Below are 24,936 nucleotides of genomic sequence, written 5' to 3'. Positions count from 1 at the left end.
TGCATCAGCAGCACTGGTATTCTGTATATTGTAACGCTCCATGAAAATAAACAGGTTCACACAGGCAGTATTCATCCAAACTGTTTATTGTGAACACAGGTAAAAGAAATAAAAAGGGCCGCTGTCAGCCGCGGATCACGGCAAAGAAATAATAATAATAAAATAACTGTCTATTCTCAGTCTCTCACTTGCTCTCCACTTCACAGCACTGCTTCAAAATGATTATGCCAGAGAATATGTTGTGAGTATATATTTAAGTTTTGGTTTTTTCCCAAACTAGGCAGTGTTAATCACGGGTATGTCAAATTGTATAACAAAGCAAGTGTAGTAATAAAATAGGTCTTTAAAAAAAATAGTCTGCCGAGGCTGTCGTTAGTTTAGACTTGACTGTAGAAAGTGTTCAATAACTCCTAGTTATCGGCAGAATTTTGCTGTCGTTCACTCTTATGAATAGCAGGTGGACGCTCAGGACCGATAAAAACTAATGAGGTAATCGTTAGCCTTTCTCTCAATTCGTTAAACATTTTAGAATAACTTTCTTTGTTATGGCGACACATTCAAGAAACCCCAAAGATTCTGAAAAACAGAATGTGTTTGTAATACTCTAGACATCAAAATAGACACATGTATTAATGAATATCTGATCCCTTGTTTCTGTGTCCTGGGAAAAAGAGTTATAACCAGCAACCTTTTATGGCTGCCAAGAATTAGACAAGCCTGTACAATGATGAATTACAACCAGACACTCAGCTGTCCAGATCAGCATAAACTCATGGGTTAAAGTTTAAACATTATAGATGCAAGCACACAACCCAATGCTGACTTTGCTATTCTTGTTAATCCTGTACAAAGCATGACCTTTTCTTAAGGTCTTGGACTAATTAATTTGCTTAGAAAAAAAAAAATCAATTGCTAATTCCAAAACAACAAGCAACACAAGTGTTGGTAGAAATTGAACACCCTCATACAGACTATGTATGTAACTTAAATAAATGTGTTCCATTAACTCATATGCTTTTGTGCAAGCATGCGAACCAACATCCTATGAGTAAACAACCTCAGTTTTCTTTGTGCTGAGTTTGACTTTGCTTACTTTACAATCAAACACTAACAAATAGCAAACCGCACTTTATTTCAGAAACACACATGTAAAGTTACACATACTTTTAATCCCACTCTGTACAGCTATTTACGCAAACTACAGTGGGAAGCGAATTATAACTGAATTACAGTACATCTGTTCAGCTGCAGGTGTTACAAGCTGAAGGTCATGTTACTATGGAAGGGCATCTATAGTTGACCACAGGGGTTACAAACAAGTTATTTCATACACGTCTGAAATATATTTAGAACGAGTGCTAAATCGAATTACTACAAGTTCCAATTTGATCAAACAGGAAATTAAACCTAAAGCAACAAAGTAGATGTCAACCACTATTTCAGTGCCCAGCTGTGCTCGAGCAAAGAGCTAAGAACAATCAGAAAGTTCAGTGTTACGCAAACAGAGAGCTTATTGAAAACTGTTCATGGCAAACAAGATATTTTTTACTGAAATACGTTTAAGGGGTTCACTGTAAAAATCAAATGTAGCTGAATAACAATTGATCTTTACTCGTGATTAACAACCAAATAGTGGAATCCCTTTGGTATAGCGATCCATTTGAAGTGGTTGATTCTCTCTCTCTCTCTCTCTCTCTCTCTCTCTCTCTCTCTCTCTCTCTCTCTCTCTCTCTCTCTCTCTCTCTCTCTCTCTCTCTCTCTCTCTCTCTCTCTCTCTCTCTCTCTCTCTCTCTCTCTCTCTCTCTCTCTCTCTCTATATATATATATATATATATATATATATATATATATATATATATATATATATATATATATATATATATATATATATATTACATTATATTATATTCTCAAGGTTCTGGTGAATTCATCATTAACCACGAGAGTAGAGCTTGACCAGAACCCCTTGATGCAATTACCACCTTCTAATTCACTGCAGTCCATCTATAATTATGTATTTAACTGCTTTTAATGGTTTACCCTGTTTTTCTGAAAGACAAAAAACAAAATCAAGGGGTCATCAAAAAAAAAAAAAAAAATGGTGAACCCATCTCTGTGATGTCATAATCTGGCATTGACCAACTGGCTAATTCAGGGTATAATTACAATGTAACTCATTGAGGGTTAACATTTTTTTTCCGGTAACCCCCCCATACATTTTAACGTCAAAAACTATGGACAGCTTCAAAACAGGATATCGTTTTTTGAAATTGTTCCTGCTGTTTGTTTATAAACAAATCCCCTAAATGCAAATTAGTGTACCGCTGAGCACACAAAACTACTTCCATGTGGATCAAACCATCTTAAGCTTTAAAAAAATCCATGAACTAATGGTTCAAGAATATTAATGTCTACAGTTTTGTTTAATCTAATTATATTTTATTTAATGAGATCCACTTTGCAGCACAACAAAAATGTAATTAAAATGATCTAAATTAATTTTACAAAGACAGCATTCAGAACAGGAAACGGGACATGCAACAGTAAAATAATAATGATATGTTTATGAAGAGAATAAGAGCATTTAATATCATAACTGGCAACCCCCTTATTATCTATTTGTTGGATCCTACTTCCTGTTTTTCACAACTATATTTAATTCATGAATTTAAATCACTCAATTTTGGCATTGGCAACACGATGGTTCAACTTTAATTGAAAAGGTAATTTAAAAAAAATAATACTTTGCTTTGAATTGTCTGAAGTAAAAGGACTTCCCAAAGCAATGGTGGAGGGTGGATGATGTAAGAACAAAACAGATATAAGAAGGGAAAGGCATATCCTGTGTAATGTTTTTCTTTTGTTTTTTCTTCATCAAAATTCCAGCAAACTAATGTCAGAGGCAGCACTTCTCTTAAAGAAATGTCAATTGTGTATTTATCTTCCCATAGTGCAATTCCTTCCCTGCTAACGGCCTTCAAAATCACAAAATTGGGGGGCCTCTGCCTTAGCGGTTAACCGTATTTATTCAAAATGTTACGGTTAATACAAATTTATCACAGATGTATCACCCTCTGGTGAGAAGAAACCAAACCCAGGGTAGGCCCAATCATCCTACTGTCAAATGTAGGCCTGAACTACATCCGACATTTCATTCAGGAGTTATCTCCATAAAATGTTGAGCGGTCTCTTTACAGCAAAGCTCTACTCTTATTGTGATTATCATAAAAACAATAATATTCCCAACTGCTGCTAAAAACAAAATGCCGACACCCTGCTGGTAGTCACAAAAACAGATCAAAGAGTGAATTATCATGGAGAACTCTTACTGACCTCCTAAGCTTTTTCAAACCAAAACAAACTTTTTGAGCTTCCTTTTATCTGTAAACCCCCGAGATCCCATCAATTGAAACATATTTACATTCTTTCATGCTGTGAGTGAGTCGAACAATGGGACACTTTCTTGCTGCATAACCTCAGCATGTATCTGTATAATATGTAATCAATTGTGGAACTAAAACACCCTGCCCTGACCTTTCTACTGTCAGTAGGTGTCTTGAACACCAAACTGTCAAAACACATGAATTTTGTACATTGCAATTTATACATGTGTTATTATAGGCAAACGTATGTGCAGACAGAAACAGAATATTTCCCCTTTAATGAGGTAGAGCAGACAGAGCAGCATCAGCATTAAGCAGGAGATCATTTACAATCCAGAGCAGTACCTCCCCCTATAATGTCCAACAATTTCAATATTATCAGTAAAATACATTCTCAGAAAACAAATGGAGCATCTTGTTTGCTCCTGTAAACACCCTTTTTAATGCAATGTGCCTTTAATTATTAGTACGTTCAATATGAGATATGATCATATCCATCCTTAATTCCATAAAATGACACCCACTGGCACGGCACTGAGCAGTGTGTTGTAAACCCTTGTCAAAATAAAAAAAGGACAGGGTCAGGGATTTTTTTCATGAATAATAGTGCAACAATTATAGTGTGCTACCTCTATTTTTTGTTATAAATGTAGCCTTTGTAAACTAGATCTGTGATTGACATTACTGGAATTAAAGCAAAACCCCAAACCCTCCACTCACTAATTACTATTTTGAGAAATGAAGTTTGGGAATTCAAATTAAAACACTTGTCAACCCAGTACACAACCTAGGTGCTAGCAGATGATATTCATGACCTCCTGTTGACACGGGCTGTGACAGGATATTCGTAATTTAAGTTACAGAGTGACAGAATGACAATGAGGCTTCAGAGAGGGCAGAAACTATAGAATATAAATGACATTTCAGCTGATCAAATTTCCTTTGACCAACACATATACAATTAAGAACTTTGTTTTTAGTGGCAGAGACAGAAATACATTTTGTCAAAAGTATTTTTTGTGTATCCCCAGATTCCAGCATTTGAAATCTCTGTCTGCCACCCCCTGGCATCATTAGAAGCCATGATTCCCAAACCAGCAACAAACGATGTTATCACCTGAGCAGCCACTTGACTAATGATCCAATCTGAAGTCTAAATGGGGGTACCAGTGCAAAATGCACCACAATAGCTTTTTTGACTACATGTTTATGGTGTTATTCTTTGCCATCTTGAATGTTTGCGCCTTTTATTTTTTTCGAGCAGTGTGTGTGTGTGTGTGTGTGTGTATATGTGTATATAAAAATAAATAAGTCTATGCAGGAACACAAAGAAACTTTGCAGCAAGCTGAGCCTCCAGCAACATGTGAGGTTTGTTGTTAATTCTACAGGGTGATGCAAAACTTATGGCCATAGCTGTATCTCTTAAAATGGCACTCTCTAGACTGCACAGCCTGTTATATAATATACACACTTTTGGAGGTATGGTATATATTATTTATTACTGTGTCCGCACAGACTGTGAGGAGTAATTCCTTGTTAACAGTGGTGGAGATGCTACAGTTATTATTTACCAACAGTGTTGCCTAAAAAGGAAAGGTTCCATGGAACACTTCCTATGAAATGCAAAGCTCATTTCTCAAAAAGATCACAACTGCTGTATCTGAACTTGTGGGCTATGCAGGAAGCTTTCAGACATACTTTTGCTACAGGCATTAACTTGTCATTTCCAACTATTCGTGGAGGTTAGCCAGGTAGATTGCATTGCAAGCAAAAGGGTAAAGCATTACTTTACTTTGCATTTTGTCCTTACAAGTCCTTCAGCTTGACATTGTGCTCAGCACTGATAAGCATTTGAACTAATTCAATCAGTTTCTACCTTCTACACATTGAGAAAGCACCTTACCACGCTTTATTATTATTTCACTTAGTATAATTTATGTGGCCTAGTTATTTTATATTAATTTACATATCATGCTATAAATCTACAAAATAATTTCACGTTTACAAATGTCCTTTTTAAAGTGTATTGTTGTATACCTTGGTAAAAACATAGGGCTGGTTTCACAGACCTTGATTAGCACTAATAGTGGACTACCTTACCCAATGTAACATTAGGTACTAATCAGGGTCTGTAAAAACGACCAATAGCATTAGTAAAATAAGGACCATTGAAAAGCATTGTATAGGATACACAAGCATGGCAAGAACAATGAACTAATGGTAAATGCATAGTATAAGCTTGAGGAAAATGTGGTAATCTGTAAAAGTAAAATGTTATCATGGTTAAAAAAAGGCAGATGTAAGGACGTGATATACAGAAAGAGCTCGTTAACAAGACATATTTGGGACTAACACTATGCGGTTAACATATGGCCCAGAATCTTTGACCTTGTACGCATCGCAGTATTTGTAATCTTTAAAACACAGTGTTTACTTCTTGAACAAGTAGAAGAATGTGTAATTACTGTAACTTTTAAAAGTTTGATTGTAATAAGAAATGTTATAATAAGGAATGCAATGCTTAACTCTGGTTCCTAAATACCAAATGTTTAAACCCATATATAAAAATAACATTTCCATGAAGTCTTTCAACACAGCAGACACCTAAAAATGTCTAAGGAAAATAACAAAACAGCAGACTACTAGAGCAGTACACCTGTAGAAAAAATAACTCCACCCAACACAGCTCAACTTTTCATATAAGACATCAGCTGTGTTTACAATGACTTTTGGCAGCCAGAATTGTACATTCCTTTTCTAGAATGTTGATGTCATCATGCCGTCATTGTACATTCCTTTTCTAGAATGTTGATGTCATCATGCCGTCATTGTACATTCCTTTTCTAGATGTTGGAAATGCGTGTTCCAAGTGTGGAATGCTTGGAGGGTGTAGGCCAGTGCCAGTTTGGTACAATTAACATCCGAACCCTCTGTGTAGCTCCATCAATAAAGCCTTTGCTGAGTGAACAACGGTAACCGCATAAACACATATTAATGGTACATGGTTCAACAAATAAACTAAAATGGACTGCTAGTAGTAGTAGCGGTAGCATATTCAGACAATTTTTGCAAAACACATAAACACAACTGCTTTGTGCTACAAGGGAACCTTAAGAGAAACATTTCACAAATAATTACAATAATTACATGTAATAAAAAAGCAAAAAGATGACGAGAACATTCCAGTTACATCTAGTGTAATTATTGTAATTATACGTATTATAGTTGTTGTAAACACCCTTGTTAATGCAATGCATGTTTAGTTCATAGAATGGTTCTCATGATGCGTGACATTCAAAATATAATAGGACAGGGTGAAGTGGATTTTTTTCATGGATAACATCGCTACTATCATGGTGTGCTACCTCTGTTTTTATTGTAAACATAGTCATTGAAAGTATTTATAGTCGTAGCAGTGTTGTCGTTTTGCAAAGTTAAGAGTTAGAACTATCTTTAGGGAAAGTGTCATTTTTATGTGGTTCATCTGGAGAAAAAAAGTGAAAAGCAGATTTCATAAAAGGGTGATTTCTTTAAATCCACTTCACAAATCCACTGACCAAAATTACCTGCATTGTGTTTTAAGACACAGAAATAAAAGCCACTGGTGGTTGGGAGTATATAAGCTTCCGGTATTCTATTTCATTATGAAAATCTTGGCACGTGTAGCAGGTTTACACTTTGACAAGGGCAGTGGCGTTTTTAACCCCTGATGCCTAAATTAGAGCCCAAGGAATACTGCAATGACTGAAATCCATTCTTATTGGATGCCAGTTTGCAAATGAATTATACCCGAGTGCGTGTGTGTGTGTGATAAAAATATGCAACTGATTCTGCAGAGGTTGCTTTGTAGAGGTTGCGGTGTTCTGCTTGGACAGTGATGAATGAATACTGCATTGTTGTTCTGGTACACCTGACTTTAAAATACATTCACATGATCTAATCATTATCAGGCTGGCATTTACCTTTCTACATAATGTGATAAAATACAAATGAATGTCAGATTACTGGGCCAACATTCTGCAATGAGCCCACATAATCACCGCTAATTGTATATTTGTGCAACACACAAAACTGCTACTACAGTATATTTTCAGCTGCTCTAACAAAGCTAAAAAAAATATTATGATGAATAAGATATACTGTGTATTGTTACTCCCTATCTGATTTACACGTCAAAAGAAGTATAGAAAACAGTGATTTAGAAAAGACTCCTTAAGTAAAAATATATTACTTTTACAATTTACTGTCAACATGGCTTAACCATGAATTAACCAACATTTCAAACTTGAATTTTTCCAAAAACACAATTAACAACAAGAATCAAATTTGAGAATTTCAAGGGATCACTTTTTCCGTATTGAAATTAACGGATACATTAATGGTCTTAAGTGTGTAACAGCAATCATGGGGTTTCCATGCGGGTCAATTTACACGTGAAATGGCGATGCGCGTGCACGTTTGGGAGAATTACTCGGGTAAATCAGGTTTGTGGACGAAAAAAACGGCCAAACGAGAGGGATAGGGTAAATCTCATTTACTCGTGTAAATGATGAAACACACGGGAAAACCATGCCCAGTTTCGCATGGAAAACCACATTTCACATGTAAATGTTAATGAGCGTGTTTATCCTTAACTATAAATATTGCAAGGGATCAGGTCAGTTGTTACTGTGGATTCAAAGATGGCAGAAAGTAGTGGCTGATGGGCGATTTTATGGTTAGCAGTGTCTTTTTTTTATTACTGTTTTTTGCTGTGTCTTGTCTGTCATGTTGTATACATCTTGTGGGTTTACAGTTCTGTATTAAACCACTTAACACAAACTGAGTTATGCATTTGTTATAGTATTAAAGCAGCTGTTTGAGAATACCCTTGCTGTAAAAACTACGCTAAAGTTAAACACAAAGAGCAAGTGAGCTGCTTAACTGAATTAATTCCCATCCTTTTTTTGATCCCAGCTATGTCCAAAGACAACGCGCGTCTGCCCTCCACGTTAATAAATATAGTTTGTGAACTGGATGTCATAAGCCAGCTCGATCGCATCAACATCCAAGTTGTTGATGCCCCCTCAGAACTGACCAAATAAAATTGCAAATGAAGGTATTGATTGTGTTTTATTTGTTTGCATCATTAATATTTAACACAGCAGTAAATCCAACACAACTTAAAAGAAAGGAGAGCATCTCTGACAGCACGAGCCTCCTCAAATTGAAAGACAATTTGGTCAAGAGCAGTAAAGCACATTATTAACCAAGCAGGCACAGGGTATTTTGCTTTATTACAGCAGCTTGGATTCACTCGTGTACCAGTTCTCTGCGCATGGAAACCACATTTTCACAAAATGTCACTAGTAATCTTAAAAAACAGCACGAGTACTTTACACATAGTTAATTTACATATCAACCCCCACCTTTCCCATTCATTTGCATGACGTTGGGTGAAAAGCCCTGTTTACTCGAGTAAAATAAACTGAGCGAGATTTAGCTGATCTTCTTGATCTCAAAGTAGACTCACAGTTCGCTTATGGAGACTCCAGTTGCTGTCCAGAAGTGAAAACTGAGCCTATGTGCAGTCATTGCGTTATGTGGATGACCTCTCACGACCTTGTCCAAGAGATCTAGTGTGCTAACGTGGTTTGATAACACGTCCACAATCTGGAAACAGTCTGGACTTCAGTCACAAATCTTGCCACTACCAGGCATCATTACAAGCCATGTATGTGTGTATATATATATATATATATATATATATATATATATATATATGGTGGTGTTACAATATTTTAAATTCAAATTCACATTATATGGCAACACAATGACAGACCTGCAGTGAACTAAGCCTGAGTTTTGGATGTGTTTTATAGCTACTGATGCAGCTACTGAGGCTATATCTTTCTTCTCCTCATCTGGCTCAAACATGTTGTCACTTGTTGGTGTTTTCCGTATATTTTGCTGTGACATGTACTAACTCCACCCCAAGGGAGCACAACGAGTAACAAAATACTTATCTTAGCGCTTGCAACATACTTCACCTTTTCCAACTACACCTTCTGTTGTGAGCTGGATCATAGCAACCCAGTGAGTCATCTATTATTAAAATATATTGGGGGAGGATTTTTTTTCACACACTATTTAGTCCTTTCCTTGTAGATGGTCATAAATTACTCAAGGTGGCCAACAGTACCACATATCTTACAATACTTCAAATTACATTTTAACTTTTGATTTTTGAAAGTACACAATTTACCAGAAAGAGAAACTAGAAGTTCCGGCAACTTTGAAATATAGCAGAGTGATTACAAATATCATAAAAAGTTAAAGGGGACAAAAAATGTCATTGGAATCTACTTGCTCTTTTAGAGATATTATTTGGAGGCTTGGCTTGGACATCAGTGTGAATGGCTGGTTAAGAGCAAAGGACTATGAGAGCCTATTGTGCCCATGTGATTTCATATTTAACATATTCATTTCATTACATCAACAAATTAAGCCTTTTAACTGATCTAGCTTCATGAAAGCCCCCTCCTCATTTTTGAGATTAATATGTGAGAGTAATTGTAAATAATCTTCCTATACTGTAAACTGCACACAATTGTCAACCAGTTAAATTAAACGGTAACGCTAAATACTCAGTGTTTGAACAAGCATATGATTTCCTATTAAATTCAAAGTAAACAATAATTCATGCTTGACTCTAACATTAAACTGATGTCTACGTCATGAATTCAAAAGGAAATACGTTAGTTCATGCATCATTATTTGCCCTTGTTTTTGTGTCGTTTTACAGCACAGTACTTGAAGTTGTGAGTCAGTAGAAAGCAACAGGAAAAGCAACAAGCACTACTGGAGAGGCAGCTGATAAAAGTATCATGTTTCTTGGTCCTGCACTCAACAAATGTCAATCTTGTTTAAACACAAAACAGGTAAAAAGGTATAGGCCATGGAAGACTCTCATGGGTACAAACCAAAAGAGCAGCTATACTGCAGTGTACTTTCAGAGACTGTTTAAAATGGAAAACAATGTTATATTAGTAATTAAACATGAAACTGCACAATGATAAGGAGAGTATTGAATATTGGGGTTAATAGGACCATGTATTTTAATGATTTAAGTACCAAATCCTGAAAGCTACTGTACAAACTAGTCCTTTAAAATATTTAGTTATGTATTAAAACACTATAGGGAATATTCAGCCATTTACTCAAAAGAACCATAGTTTGTTTTTCTGAAGAGAGAAAAAAAATGTTGGTTACAAAACATAAAATAAACAAGTGGGGAATTTTATTCAAGATCACTTAACTATTATAGTGTTTATTTCTGGTTTTATACAATTAAAGAGTGTTTTTATGTTTTTAGAAAAAATACTGTGGATTTGTTCCTACTATTTAAAAAAGGTCACGTTAAAGTTTCCATGTAGCAGCTGGATGCAACGTCCAAATACTTCAAACAAATCTGGCTTGACCACTGCAGCTCTCTGTAATATACTGTAGATACAATATCTGGACTTTAGTAGCGCATGCCCTTGCCTACAGACAGCCTCTTGAATCCTGATTTCTGATTTTTAAAAAACGTGTGTCAGCCCATATCCTTAACAGAAAAACAAACAACAACCTTCCTGGCATGAATGTTTAACTAAGTAAAGAAAGCCTTGTTTCTTGTTTGCCCACATTAGCATTTTATATTTTATATTTATATTGTATTTTAAGGCAGAAACATGAATGACGTAAACCAGGGAGAGTCCGTCAGAATTTAAATAATACTTGTTTGGAATAGTATTTGTGCAGAAAACCTCACCCTTTTTCTTTCATTGTTCATAGAGCATTCCAATATCCATATAACTAAAGTAAACATTTGCCAATATATATATATATTTTTTTACAACCTGTTACCCAGTTACCTGAAGTAGAGAAAAAAACTAAATAAAACACAGTGGTTTAATATACCGTATTATAAGATTATACTGTTGGTATGGATACAGGCACAATATGCATGCAGAACATACAGCATTGTAAGGGTTATCCCCAGTAATTTAAGTCAAAAAGAAAATTGAGTTAACTGCTGAATGTAAATGGCAGTAGAATGAAAGAGAATGTAGGGAAATGTCTTTTTTTTTCCAACCTCACTCAGGGCAGCCTTTACTTTAATGGACTCTAAAGAATTCGATATGGCAAACCTGTCTTTTTTTAGACATTTTAAGTAAGCAAAGTTTTCTTTTTACAGCTATATTAAGCTTCAGCTGCAGGGGATGTTAATTTCTCTCCTACTGTTCTTTAGATCGAAACAAATATCATGTCATAAATTAAAATCAATTTGGCAAGTAATTATATTTTAATTCTTATGAAACTGTTCTTGCTGTTTCAACTTATACAGCACAATGAGGTCAATGTGGTATTGTCTATAAGAGGTACTTAAAACATATTGAGATCAAATGTGTTCACTGTGGTCGTCATCTGAGAGTCCATTTGGCATGCCAATTAACTGTATTTTATGTTTTGAAGTAGAACTTGCAGTGTTAAAATTGAATTACCCTTATAAACATTTTCTGGGGTACACCACAGTAAAATAATATCAGAGTAGTAAAAAAAAAAAAATGTTAAACCACGGTACATCATAGCCAAACAAGGTAAATAAAAACATGCATGACAAAGTGTTCTAACCATGGGAAGGTTGTGTAAGCTTAGTAAATGCACAGTAAAGTGCACAGTTACAGTGCAAATGTACTGTGCAAATTAACTTTGGTAAGAGTCTTCTGTATAGACTATGTGCACTATGAAGCACAGCATATACAGTATCATATTACAGAGTTCTGGTGTTAGAGCCTTTACATCCTGCTATACACGACCTAGTTTATTTTACCCTTCAACATTCTATGGTTTATTTTGAACCATGAAATTCAGATGATTTAATGTAAAGCGTGTTTTAGAAGTTTGTAAGATCAAATAGAGATAATAATTCACCAATGTTGATGTCACACTGGTATTAAATCTAATGCACACTGATAACCCATTCCAGTTCCATCCCACCATATCAGTACAAGTGTGTTACCGTATTAGGACCACTGTGCAGTATGTGTTCCAAATCCACTGCTTTGCCATTGGATGGTTCTTCCGAGTAAAGACACAATGTATACTACGATCCTCCAGATCTGAATTTACAGCCTTTATGTTTCCTGACACTGTACTGAACATACAATATAATTAGGGCTTCTGTTTTTCGGGTTTTGTTAATTCTATTTTTCTGTGCTTATTTTAAGCTATTTTCGAGTTTTATGTAAATCAGTTTTCTTTGGGGCTTTTGTTTTTGATATACTGGATAAAATTAGTGTTTTCGGTTACTTTCCAAAATGCTTCAGCGTTTTTTTTTTTTTTTTTTGTCAAAATATGTAGTAACTCAACAGTACTTGCACACTTAAGTTGTACCTTCTTTCCTTTGCTGTCTTTCACAACGAAATCCCTACGGTCACGGGCACATTCTTCTGGGGTTTTTGTGTGGAAGCATTTTTGTACATTTTGCCACAATTCTGTTTTAAATCCTCCGTATTTTAACTGTAATACAACTTGAAATCCCGCTACCAAGCCTCCATCCTGATTGTAATCTCATTTTAAATCTTGCAAGTGGAGTCTCCAATAGAAATGTAGGAATGTGCTGTCATTCATTGTTGGGGCGGGTTTAAAGTATTGAGAACGAATCAATGATAGATGCAAGTCAGGAAGGCGGGACATTGCCCAGCAGCACAGGGAAATGTATTTATTATTATTTTTGTAGTAGGTTTTTATTTTTTAATGGGAATCGGGGGTGTTTTATCGGGTTTTATCGGTTAAAACCAAAAATCAGAAGCCCTAAATATAATCTAATATAAAACAGCACATACTGTATACAATATAAAATCTGATCAAACCCTGTTTAGGGGTGCATAACAAAGATAGCAGAAGACGGCTGTATACTAATGTGTAGACACGCCCAGCTTTAGCACATCTAAAGAAAGTACAGCTGACACTACACAGACAGCATGATTTTCATCTAATTGCAGACTTGGGAGTGCAACTTTGGCACAAGCCCAGACATACAGCTTATTAAAGTTTAACATTTCCACTGTGTTCCATTCGTTAAAATATTTGCATCACTGGTTAGGATAATGAACCCTTACCACATGTCAGTTTTAAATTACAGGTGGTATTAATCACCTATTGTTTGCATTGCTTCAGTCTGTCTCAATCAGACGTTAAGTAGCTAGAACCACTGTGACATTTAGCAGACAGAAAATGAATAATACACCATATACTGCAAGCCTATGAAACTTAAAAAGGCCTAATGAAACAACAAGTACATACTAGTCTTTAACTTAGTCTGTATCTTGTATATAGACATTTGGGAACACTAAACATTCTGAAAGGTTTTTTTGGATGAAGTGGCCTTATTTTTTATTTTATTTTATTTATTTTTTTCTGTTCACGGCAACCCTGAACAGAAATCTGCCACACCTAAAACTAGTTTCCTTTTTTTTTTTTTTTTTTTTTTTTAACTGCTTCATGTAAGCATGTAATTCAGAGAATAAAAAGCCACAATTACTGTATTTAAAATAGAAACATAAAAGTTACAATTAAGGTAGTCTATTAAGAAAACTGTCTTATGCCCATGTCAATTATTACTTTTAATGAAAGATAAAACTTATAGTTGATGTTATGAACTTGTTACTTTCCAATGAGATATGAAACATATTAAAACATATGTTTCATATTTCGTGGTAAGTGACACAGTTTGTTGTATCTGGGTTACAAAAACAAACAACTGTTAGTACAGCAGTTGTGTGGAATTTGAGAGGTTAATGCAGTTTATGACTGCACAGAATATTCTATTTAATAAGCCATCTGATAAACATGAAAAGGGTATATTTCATTCTGTAAAATAAAAACGGTCACCCAAATAAATAAGAGAGTGTTCTATTCATAATGTAACCATGACAGCCTGAATGTCACACTCAGTTATTTGGTAAAGAGTCCTTGAGTCATTCATCTGCACTAAGTTTAAGAGCCCTTATAATACAGGAGATTACAAAAAAAAGAAGTCACTAATTAAAATAACAGCATTCATTTTAATGTAGGTTCACCTGATTAATGACACTGACGAGTATTCAAACCGGAACTACACTAATTCCAAGTGCAGTACTGTATTCCCAAAACACACACAAGCAGAAGCAGACCCTGTTTTTAAAAGCCCAGGAAAGGAAAATTGCAACTTACTCTTCTGTTCTTCTGAAGCAGTCAGCAGCCGCAATAGTTGTCAATTATAACAGATCACCAAAAAACAGTGTTTGTTTAATCCAAGTATGAAGACAAAAACCTGAAAAAGTCTGGCTTGCCTTGCCTGCTACTATAAGATTCATGCTCATACACGCTTGCTTAGAAATTATGAAACTCAACACCGAACTCGACCAATCATCTCGCTGCCTCCGAGTAGCTGGAAAAGCAGCATTACAACAGCAGAGCTGGGATAACCCTTGCATTAATCTGCTTAGCATGAGAGCACTTATTAACTCTATTGTGCTTTTTACTGAAGCTTGAGCTGCATCTATTGTACTATTGGAAGCTTAAAGCTTATTGCCTATGCTTAAATGTACGCTGCTCTTAACAGAAAGAACATACTCCTTATTTTAACAGCAGTGCTATCAGAAATTATGGAGAGAAAAAATCCAGCCAGACATTTAGAAATGATCCAATAGTAGATCAGCTGTGCTGGAGGGAAGAGTGTCATTTTCTTAGCTGTGCTTTTGGTTTTGTTTTGTAGGTTTTTTTTTGTTGTTTTTTTTTGTTTTGTTTTTAAGGCATTAACTCTTTCATTGTTATGCCCCTCACCAAATGATTGCACTCTGCTAAAGGACCAGGGCTGTAACAGTAGAACGAGGTAGAATGGTATTATGTAAATAAGACCTGGTATCACATTCATATGAACCAATATCCACTTCAAATCCATGACTTCAGTACCATTATGCAATGTTTGTGTTGTCATACACGGCAAATACTGCTTAATAGTCCTGGTTTGACCATTGTATTTTTCATACTTTTCTGTGAGGGAAAGCAGTGTTGTAAAAAGGTCTTATTTTGAAAGACATTTTAAAGCCTGTTAATTAGGGTTTGGTATTCATTGAACTCCACTTGAAGAGAGTGTGGAGTTTATTATTGTGTTTCAGAACACTCTCTGTAGGAAATGCAGCAATCACAACCACTCCTGAACACCTGTGAATAAAGCATGCGTTCAAGTGGTGCCCATCTTTATTTAATACTCTGTGTCAAGAGTTGCTTCCTTGTCATACTTGCATTCACAAGTCAACTTTTTATTTAAAGCCCTGCCTTGAAATGATTTAAACCTCATATAATTCCCATTCCCCAAAATCTATACAATCTACAATATAGGGTAAAAAAAAAAAAAAAGCCTTAATATTTTAGCATTCTTTTTTCCCAGATTTAACTTAAATCTTGTATTTTTTCCCCAGATTTATAAATGTTAAATCTTGTTAAGATATTGAAGATGTAGTTAAATATTTAGCTAAATATTCAATCTTTTTTTAGAGATTTAGCTGGCCAGTAAATATTTAGCTAAATGTTAAATAGTTAAGAGATTTAAGATTTAGTTAAATATTTAGCTAAATGCTAAATATTTTTAGAGATTTAAGATTTAGTTAAATATTTAAGTTCACAAAATCCAGATTTATTTGCGAACAGCTAAATATTGATTCTCAAAATAAATATTTAATAACATATATATGTATTTTTAAAATAAAGATTTAGCATTTAAATGTTGACTATTTTAAGATTTATAAATTCTATCTGAATGTCCACATTTAAAAAATATATATTTATTTATTTTCACAACATTTATAAATCTGTGGAAAAAAATACAAGATTTAAGTTAAATCTGGAAAAAAAATATTAACGCTTTTTTTTTTTTTTTTACACATGGCACCCCATAGTATTTAGGTAATTATTTATTAAAAAACAGTGAATGATTTACGCACCTCAAAGTTCAAACTGCCTTCCCTTGACACCTATCTCTGTTTCATGAAAATCAACCTTCATTTCTTATATGTTGTGCTTCTTCAGAATAAAATGTTTCAATTTCTTGACTGCATATTTCTCTTAATCAATAACAGAAATTAAAATAGTTTTTATTGGGATGATAGTGTCTAAATATGTTTGGATAACTTCATCCTAACATGTGGAATGGCCTACTTTGGCAATACTCCAGATTTGGCAAAACATTTGGTCCAGTACTGTATATATGTATATATAGACAATAGTTTTTTGTTCAGTTTTTTCTCTGGCTGGAGTGGTAGGCCATTACATACAGTACATACGGTATATGAATGGGACCACTTTTTCCTAAAAGGTACAGTATGTTATATAGATTATACTGTACTGTATGCTACATGGTGAATATATTTGCCTTAAATATTACTTCCGATTCATCAATTGCCATTGAAGTAAATGAAAACACACATTGGTCTGGCATTATTTAATGCAGTAAAGCCCATCTTATGGACATAAAAAAATAGATTGACTTAATTTGTATATTACCTCAGTATGCCGTGGCGTTTGACAGTAATGTATTTGTAAAGCTTAGAGGAACTGAACCATAAAATTGTAATCAGGGGCAGTAAAGTCACATGATGCAGAAAGGAGTAAAGCATTAAGCTCTGTTCTTTCATGATACTGTATTTGTATAGTGTTGAGATACAGATCAATGCAAATTCAAAATGAGCTTAGAACTGCACGCCATATTCTAACATCACCAGTATAACAGTATATGTTATATAGATTATACTGTACTGTATGCTACATGGTGAATATATTTGCCTTAAATATTTTTGCTAGAGGATTAACACACTGGGCAAGATTCTCAAAGCTATATATTCCAAATAGTCATTCATGGAAATGTATTCTGAATGGAAAAAATCTGGTTTGGGTAACTTGATGGGTGTGTTTCTCCTTTCTGAAAGGAATTGGGCTGATAACGAATTGTAGTAAATAGCTTTGAGAATGCAGTCCATTTATTTGAACTCGATAATGCACACTCACTTCCAAGCGTCTGTTCAGGGCATTGTATGTTAATGACAAAAAAAAGAAAAACAAACAAAAAGGTCAAGCAACAATTCGATTACGAATGTTAAATATTGTTGTACAATTGCATTATTACTTTAACAACCATCTGAGTGCAAAAAGTACTGCCATTTTGTTCAAAATTCAAAAGGGTTCACAATGGTTAAGATGGCACCCCCTAAGAATGCCACTGGTAAATTCTGCATAAACACATTGATGTCTGGATGGAGTGCAGTCTTCGGCAAGCAGCTTGAAGTAATTAAAGATCATTTAGGACCAGAGCTGGGTATTGCTACAGACCTTCAGCTTATATGTTTTGTTTGTAGTTCATTCCATGTACTGTAAGTTCATTGAGCTATATTTCTGTAAGATGATAGGTTGTATATGTTTGGCTATTTTTACTGTCTTTGGTCTACAGCCCAGGTAAGCATTGTTGCAGTTTTTCCACCGTCCTTGCCATCGTTTTAGATGCTATACTTAAACCAGTGCTGGCCAACCTTTCTCCTACTGCAGGCCACGTTGACTTACTCAAGAAGGGTAGAGGACTGCATAACCCACAGTAAAACGAATTTCACAATTTACATAGCCATGCAGTTTCATCTCATAACTGTAGAATCTAGAACAACCCTGAAAGCCCAGTTTACATGAAATCAATTCAGTAAAGCAAGACATAGTATGGCCCCTCTATTTGTGTGAATTAAAGTAAACTATACCAATTAGGATTTTGCAATACATATTAGTTACTGTTTCTAACAATCTTAGAAACTAAGCATTTCAAAGTGTTTAATAAATACAAATTTAAAATGAAAATGAACATGAAATTCAAGAGTACTCACCTAACTTTTCAGTGAGACTTTTTTGTTTGACATCAGCCTTCAGATTAGACACTGAAACAGTCAAAACATCTCTCTGGTGAGTATCAGAGACAGATTCTGTGCTGGGATTTGTTGACTTTCATCAGAGAAAATGTTTGTTCATGAATGTATGTGCTTCCAAATGCAGTGAATATTCTCTGTGCATGCTGTTTCAGGTTAGGAAAGCGGGCATCTTAACTAGCATAAAACTCCAGCAGGGCAACTTTATTAAATGTGTCCTTTAGCTCCATAGATCACTGCAGTTCAATTAATTCAAGCTGAAACTTTTCAGGCAAGTCTTTAAGTTACAGAAAATGGCATTGTAAAATACATGGATGTTGTTTTCTTTGGATTTGAAGACCAGAAGCCTGCCTTGGAACGCAGCCAGATGACTCAGCACGTATTCTTCATATCTTCCATAGTTTGTGTGTTCCGAGAGTTGCATTTTTGTCAGCGAATTCTTTGAGGGAAGGGAATGTACACAGTTGGATTTCTGTAACTGCATGGCAAAAAGTTTAAGCTTGGTTTCAAAGTCTATGACAGCATCATACAAATGGGAAATCACATGGTTTTTGCCCTGTAATTTCGTGTTATGGTTAACCAAAAAGGCACGATCCATAACTCACTGATGATCAGACAGATCCTCCCCTTGCATTCCCTTCTCTTTCACAAAGATGTCAATCGCCTCCCTTAAAGCGAAAAAAGCGTTTCAACACATTTCAAGCGCAGTCACCTCATTGTGCATTCACTTCATTTAGAAATGCTTTGAACAACCTGTGATTCGTAGCATGTGATAGAATATAATTAATTGTTTTCATGAGAACTTCCGTTATGTTTTTCAAACGAACAACTTTTGAGCACAGTGCCTCCTGATGTATGATGCAGTGATACTTACTTTTTTCCTGATACGAGCAACGAGTCCATTGTGCGAACCTACCATTGCAGGGGCTACATCTGTAGTGAAGGAAACAAGTTTTTCCCCACAGTAAACCGCAATCCTCAAACATTTAGTTTATTAAAAATATCCAACCCCTTAACTGTGCCATGCATACTGGCAAGACTTACAAGTTCCTCTGTTATTTTAAAGTCTTTGGAGATGCCCCTGACAAAAATCATGAGATGTCTGTACTCTCATCCAAAGCAATTGAGAATGCAATAAATTATTATGCACTTTTCCCGAAACTTACTCTGTAAGTCTGTAGACATAGCTTCAATTTTGCACTCAACTGTGTGTCTCGACAAAGGAATTTGATCAAATACGTTAGCTTTTTCTGGGTAGACCAACATTTTCTGACAAATTCTCCTTCAGAAAACAGTCTTGAGTGTTTGGCTATCAACTCTGATATGGCATTGCTAGTCCGTGTTGTATTTTCTTAAATTGTATGCCACCTGAAAAGGAGTTTTTGCTGACCTGCTAACTATGCTTTTAATTCTTTAACATTGTCAGTTCTGCTCTGGCCACTGTACTTCTGGTCGGCACTTTCATGTTTGGTGCAAAAATGTCTTCGCAGGTTATACTCTTTGAAAACAGCAACCGTTACCTGACAAATCAAGCACATGGCTTTACCTTCATATTCCACAAAGAAATCATTTTCAGTACACTGTTCTTGGAACTTTCTTGCTTCATCGTCGACCCTTCTCCTCTTCAATTTAGAATTAGACATTTTTACTGGGAAAAAAAAATACAACCACATGTCAGATTAGAGGTATGACACAGGCCCGGTTTTTGGGATGGAACCGTATAAGTGTCTTGTGTTTTGATTGGTCCTTGTCTGTAGGAGTAATATGACGTCAGCATGAGTTGGAAAGCTTGGAGGCATTTTAACATTGTGATCGGAGAGAGTGAGATAGACCTGCTTTCCAGAACCTTTCAATTAAAATATAATATGGTATTTTGCTGTACTAATATAACAAACTATGGGTTACTATTACTTGATCACAGTTTTACTTAAAGACTGCCCTCATCTCGGGCTACATCCCAAACTCTGGGCCGCTCTGCTTTTCAGATAACGTTCCAAATTCTGTGTCATTCTCATCCCAAATTCTGGGCCGCTCTGCTTTTCAGATAACGTCCAAAATTCTGGGCCACTTTGCATTTCTGAATTCAGCCCAGTTTTTGGGATGTTCTGCTCTTACAGATGACAGCCGAGTTTCTAGGTCATGATCAGTTTACCGTAAAAAGGTACAGCAGAACCGGATCGTGAATTCATTTAAGAGTAACCCTTAGTACATGAATCAAAGTTAATGTATTTTTTTTTTTACTCTCCCCAGAAAACATTACTTTTTATGAAGAAACAAAAAATCAAATTTATATGTTTTTTTGTTGTTTTTTTTAAAAGCTTATTTCTTTATTACAATGAAGAAACTACATTCCACTGAAATAGATACATGAACATTAATTAAAGCAGGCGTTTTTATTAAAAGTTAAATGAAAGATAATACTTTGGATTGATATAGCGCCTTTCATCCCATAGGATCCCAAAGATCTTTACATGGGCAGCCATTACATTGACACAGCAGTTAAAGTGGGAGGAGTGAGGAACTGCTTAGCTAACTGAACTTCAGAACTTCATTATCTATAGCCTACAGTTTAAACTATCAGGAATAGATAAGGAATATTTTACCAATACAATAATGTTTACTGTATGTTAAGTTGAAGGGCACTGGTCTCTTAAAACCCATAAGTGAAACAGCTGATATAGGCCTTTATTGTATTTGTGTGTGTGTGTGTGTGTGTGAGAGGTGAATATGTTGAACTCCTCCATTCTATTAATGTTGAGTTCTGATAAACCCCTAAGCATGACTATGTATTGATGGACATTACATAAGCAAATGAGATGTCCTTTTTTGGAATACCATGTTCCTTCTCAAAAAATGTGTTTTAATATTAACCTTTAATAAAAATGTCTGCTTTAATGAATGTTCATGTATCTATTTCAGTGCAATGTAGTTTCTTCATTGTAATAAAGAAATAAGCTTTTTTTCTTTTAAAAACATTTAAATTTGATTTCTGTTTCTTCATAAAAAAATTGTTTTCTGGGGAGAGTAAAAAAATACATTAACTTTGATTCATGTACTAAGGGGTACTCTTAAATGAATTCACGATCCAGTTCTGCTGTACCTTTTTAAGGTAAACTGAGCATTAACTGTTACAGCTTTAATCTGCAACAGCAGAACATCCCAAAAACTGGGCTGAATTCGGAAATGCAGAGCAGCCCACAATTTGGGACCTCATCTGAAAACCAAAGCGGCACAGAATTTGGGATGTAGTCTGAGAACAGGGCAGTCTATATGTAAAACTGATTAAATTACATTAGAGATAAACTGATGTATCCTCTGACAAAACTGTAATAGTGAGCAGGATATACAGTATATTTGCAATTAATATAAATCATGCAAACGATTATATATATATGCTATTTGAAAGAAAAAAGTACATCACCACAGAAAGCCATTTCTAACATGATAATTTGTATCAAGTAATAGTCACCCATAGTGTGTTACATTAGTACAGCAAAATACCATATTATATTTTAATTGAAAGGTTCTGGAAAGCCGGACACTCTCTCACTCACACTCTCTCTCTCTCTCTCTCTCTCTCTCTCTCTCTCTCTCTCATCACAATCTTAAAACCTCTCCAAGCTTTCCCACTCGTGCTGACGTCATATTCCTCCAACAGACAAGGACCAATCAAAACGCCAGACTGTTATGCGGTTCCATCCCAAAAACCAGGCCTGTGTCATACCTCTCAGATTAACACGAATGCAGCTACTATTGCAAGTGACTTCTAAGCTGTTGCATGTTCTAAGCAGAATATAGGAATAGAGGGGACTCTGGTAAACATCATAAACAAGTGCCAACAAATATTCAATGTTCATGTGTTTATAATCTGCCAATAAATCAATAATTCACTCGTTTCCTATTTTTAAGTGCTGAGTGACAATACATGTAGCTTGTTTACATTTTAAGGAATTTCTAAGTGTTTGCTGCACATTTTTACACACTGACAGACTTTTGGAGGGCTGTTTGTAAAAGCCCTGGGGGCTGTATCTGACCTGTGGGCCATAGTTTGGCCAGCACTGATTTAAACACAGTAGCAGGTGTAGCACAAACAGATCACCCCCGAGGGTGTTTCCTAAAAAAGGCAAGATAAAGTCACATTCAGTAGTGATCTGAGTGGCTAACTTGACTAAAAGTAATAACAAGTATGGAGGATTTCACCAAGTAAAATGCATTCGTGGGGTGTACGCGAGTCTTGCAATGAGGAGTTTGCTGGTTCAAATACCAGTCATTCTGAGTTGCTGTTCTTGGCTGGGGTCCCACAGGATGTGATGCACTGGTCTTTGCACTCCTAGTGCATCACATCCTGTGGGTCCCCAGTCACAGTGACCTCTGATGGTCAGTTGCCAGACGGTGGAATTCTATAGTCCAGGATTCAGGCAACATCCGCTGCTTAGGTTTAAAAAGGTGATTGATTGGATTGCAAATCTTGGAGAACTGGGATAAATACAGATTTGGGCACTCCAATTAAAAAAAAAAAAAAAAAAAGGAAATAAATAAATAAAAAAAATGTTTTCTAATTACAGAGATTTCTACAGCATCCCAGCAACAACTGCCGTTTGACATCAGGGAGTTAGAAGCGGATGATGAATGTTATGTTCTGGAAGAACTGAAGGAATGTAAGCAACTACGCTTTGTTTATCACTGCGCAATGTGTTGTTTGAAAAATGAATACTTGGTTCATATTAATCTTTTTTTTTTCTTCACCCTCTTTAATTCTCCACTCAGCCCTCCATCACCCTGAATCAATCGTCACTTAGCATTCTGTGTTCAGAAGAGACTGGAGGATGCAAACTGGTTCCCTGCAGCTGAGATCTGATCTCCGTACAGCTACTGGCTGTCAGTACAGTTTGTGGGTCAGCAATGAAGGTTGAGCTCAGTATTCGTCGCATCGGAAATATTCAATCATCTGGGGTTTGATTTCATGAGAAGATGTCTCAGTTAGATGAATAAAGGTCACAGTTCAACAAAACAAAAAAAATGCTTTTCAAGTGGAGCCTTCCAAGTTTCTATCGCACTGCAAGGTCATTTCCCAGCATGACAACACAGCAGCCCAAAGATGCAGATTTACTGTAATGACAAGCACACATTTCAGAAATTTGATTTGCTATTGCAAACGTATATATTGTTGAACATTAATTCATCTTACATTTATAAGTATGCCACTGTGAGACTTCCCCTTTAAAGATCATTAATTTTCTTACTTGTCTTGGATACTGAAGCACCTGCCATCTGTGTACCTGTACTGTATGTACTTTAATTATGGTTCTTTGATGTGTGCTAAGATTTGTAACCAGCATTGTATACCATCCTTATATATTGCTGTGTTTATCAGTGAGCAACATTAGTAAGCACTAATAAAAGTGCATACAGTAAATACTGTATGACAAGCCAGTGTAATGACACTAGACCTCGATGTGACCCTCATTTAGCTGTGAGCATTGTCCTAGTTAGAGCTCATCAGCCTGGTATGACCCAGATATGCCCTTATTAACACATGCTGCTCTGACTGTCTAATTTGATGGCTGGGGTCCTCAGCCCATCATAAATCACTGAGCAACCTTTGGTGGCTGGCATTGTCAAAAGGACATGTTAAAGTGAGATCAACCATTCTGATGCAATAGACAAAAGAGCACTTTTATTCTGTTGTGTGTGTGCTTCTCCGTTTTACTGAGAGCTTTTTTCTGCACCTGAAGTTGTTACTCAGCAAAGACTCAGTAAAACTTTGTAGTTATAATGGCATATAGGGGTTACATGTTAAAACATGCAAGTATTACAGAATATTTTCCATGCTCCAATGTTGTTAATTGTTGTTATAGCTTATTAATATTAGAACTGATTTGTCAGTAACCTTAGGGTTCTCTATTGTGCCTGGGAATTATATATCTGATAATATCTAATCTGACATTTTATTTGAAGTTTGGAGCCCCAAGATGGCATTCTGTAATAACTTGTTCTGACCAAAGTCATGTTCAAAAAGGCTTTCATAAAACTAGCACATATTTATTTCTGTGTATGTGCTGTTCGATTGATTAAGGGTAGGTTATTGGGTTTTTTTAGGGTGTCTGGTTTCAGTATTTCCCAATTCTTTTTTTGCCAATCTAAATATATGTTTATGTTGGCTGATGACTGCTGATTATTTTTCACTAGCTACAATGAGGTCATCATCAGGTGATAGCCGATCCAGTACGAAAGCAAAATCAGCAACAACAAAAAAAATGGTCTAAGAATGTGTTTAATGTGTATATGTGTTAATGAGGCACTGTATTTTCAGTTCTTTCTTTTTCCTGGCTAGTGACCCGCTCTGTCATTCACAAAGATGGATACTGTACACCTGCTTTGCCTTGGTAAAAATATTGTAACTGGACTGACTCACCGTTGCCACCTGCTGGCAAACGGAGTGCCGTGCCCGGAGCCAGCTTTCTACACTTATGCTAATATACAGCAGAGGATGCTGGGAGTTAGAAATATGGTATTATTATTGTTGTGTTTCATTACTAGTTATTGTAAAGTTCCAATATTGTTAAATGTATCACCCTGTGATTGT

The 24,936-nt window shown here is 35.6% G+C and overlaps 1 protein-coding gene across 2 annotated transcripts in view; it reads right to left on the bottom strand.

The window, feature by feature from the left end:
- LOC117399458 (cAMP-specific 3',5'-cyclic phosphodiesterase 4D-like) overlaps positions 1 to 24,936 on the bottom strand; it is a 365,779-nt gene that overhangs the window by 337,302 nt on the left and 3,541 nt on the right. The window contains exons 2-5 of one of the 2 annotated variants that reach the window (XM_058990262.1): positions 19,897 to 19,998; positions 19,225 to 19,283; positions 18,956 to 19,018; positions 18,312 to 18,789 (exon numbers count right to left, since the gene is read on the bottom strand). The gene's annotated coding sequence lies outside the window, so the exon portion shown is untranslated. Of the gene's footprint in view, positions 1 to 14,622; positions 14,759 to 18,311; positions 18,790 to 18,955; positions 19,019 to 19,224; positions 19,284 to 19,896; positions 19,999 to 24,936 lie in introns of those variants that run through there. The other variant, XM_058990265.1, reaches the window with a different exon arrangement.

This window comes from Acipenser ruthenus, chromosome 2, assembly GCF_902713425.1.
Source record: "Acipenser ruthenus chromosome 2, fAciRut3.2 maternal haplotype, whole genome shotgun sequence".
In the NCBI taxonomy this organism is placed as follows: domain Eukaryota; kingdom Metazoa; phylum Chordata; class Actinopteri; order Acipenseriformes; family Acipenseridae; genus Acipenser; species Acipenser ruthenus.
The sequence above is the reverse complement of the archived record's forward strand: the minus strand, read 5'-3'. Positions and strand labels throughout refer to the sequence as shown.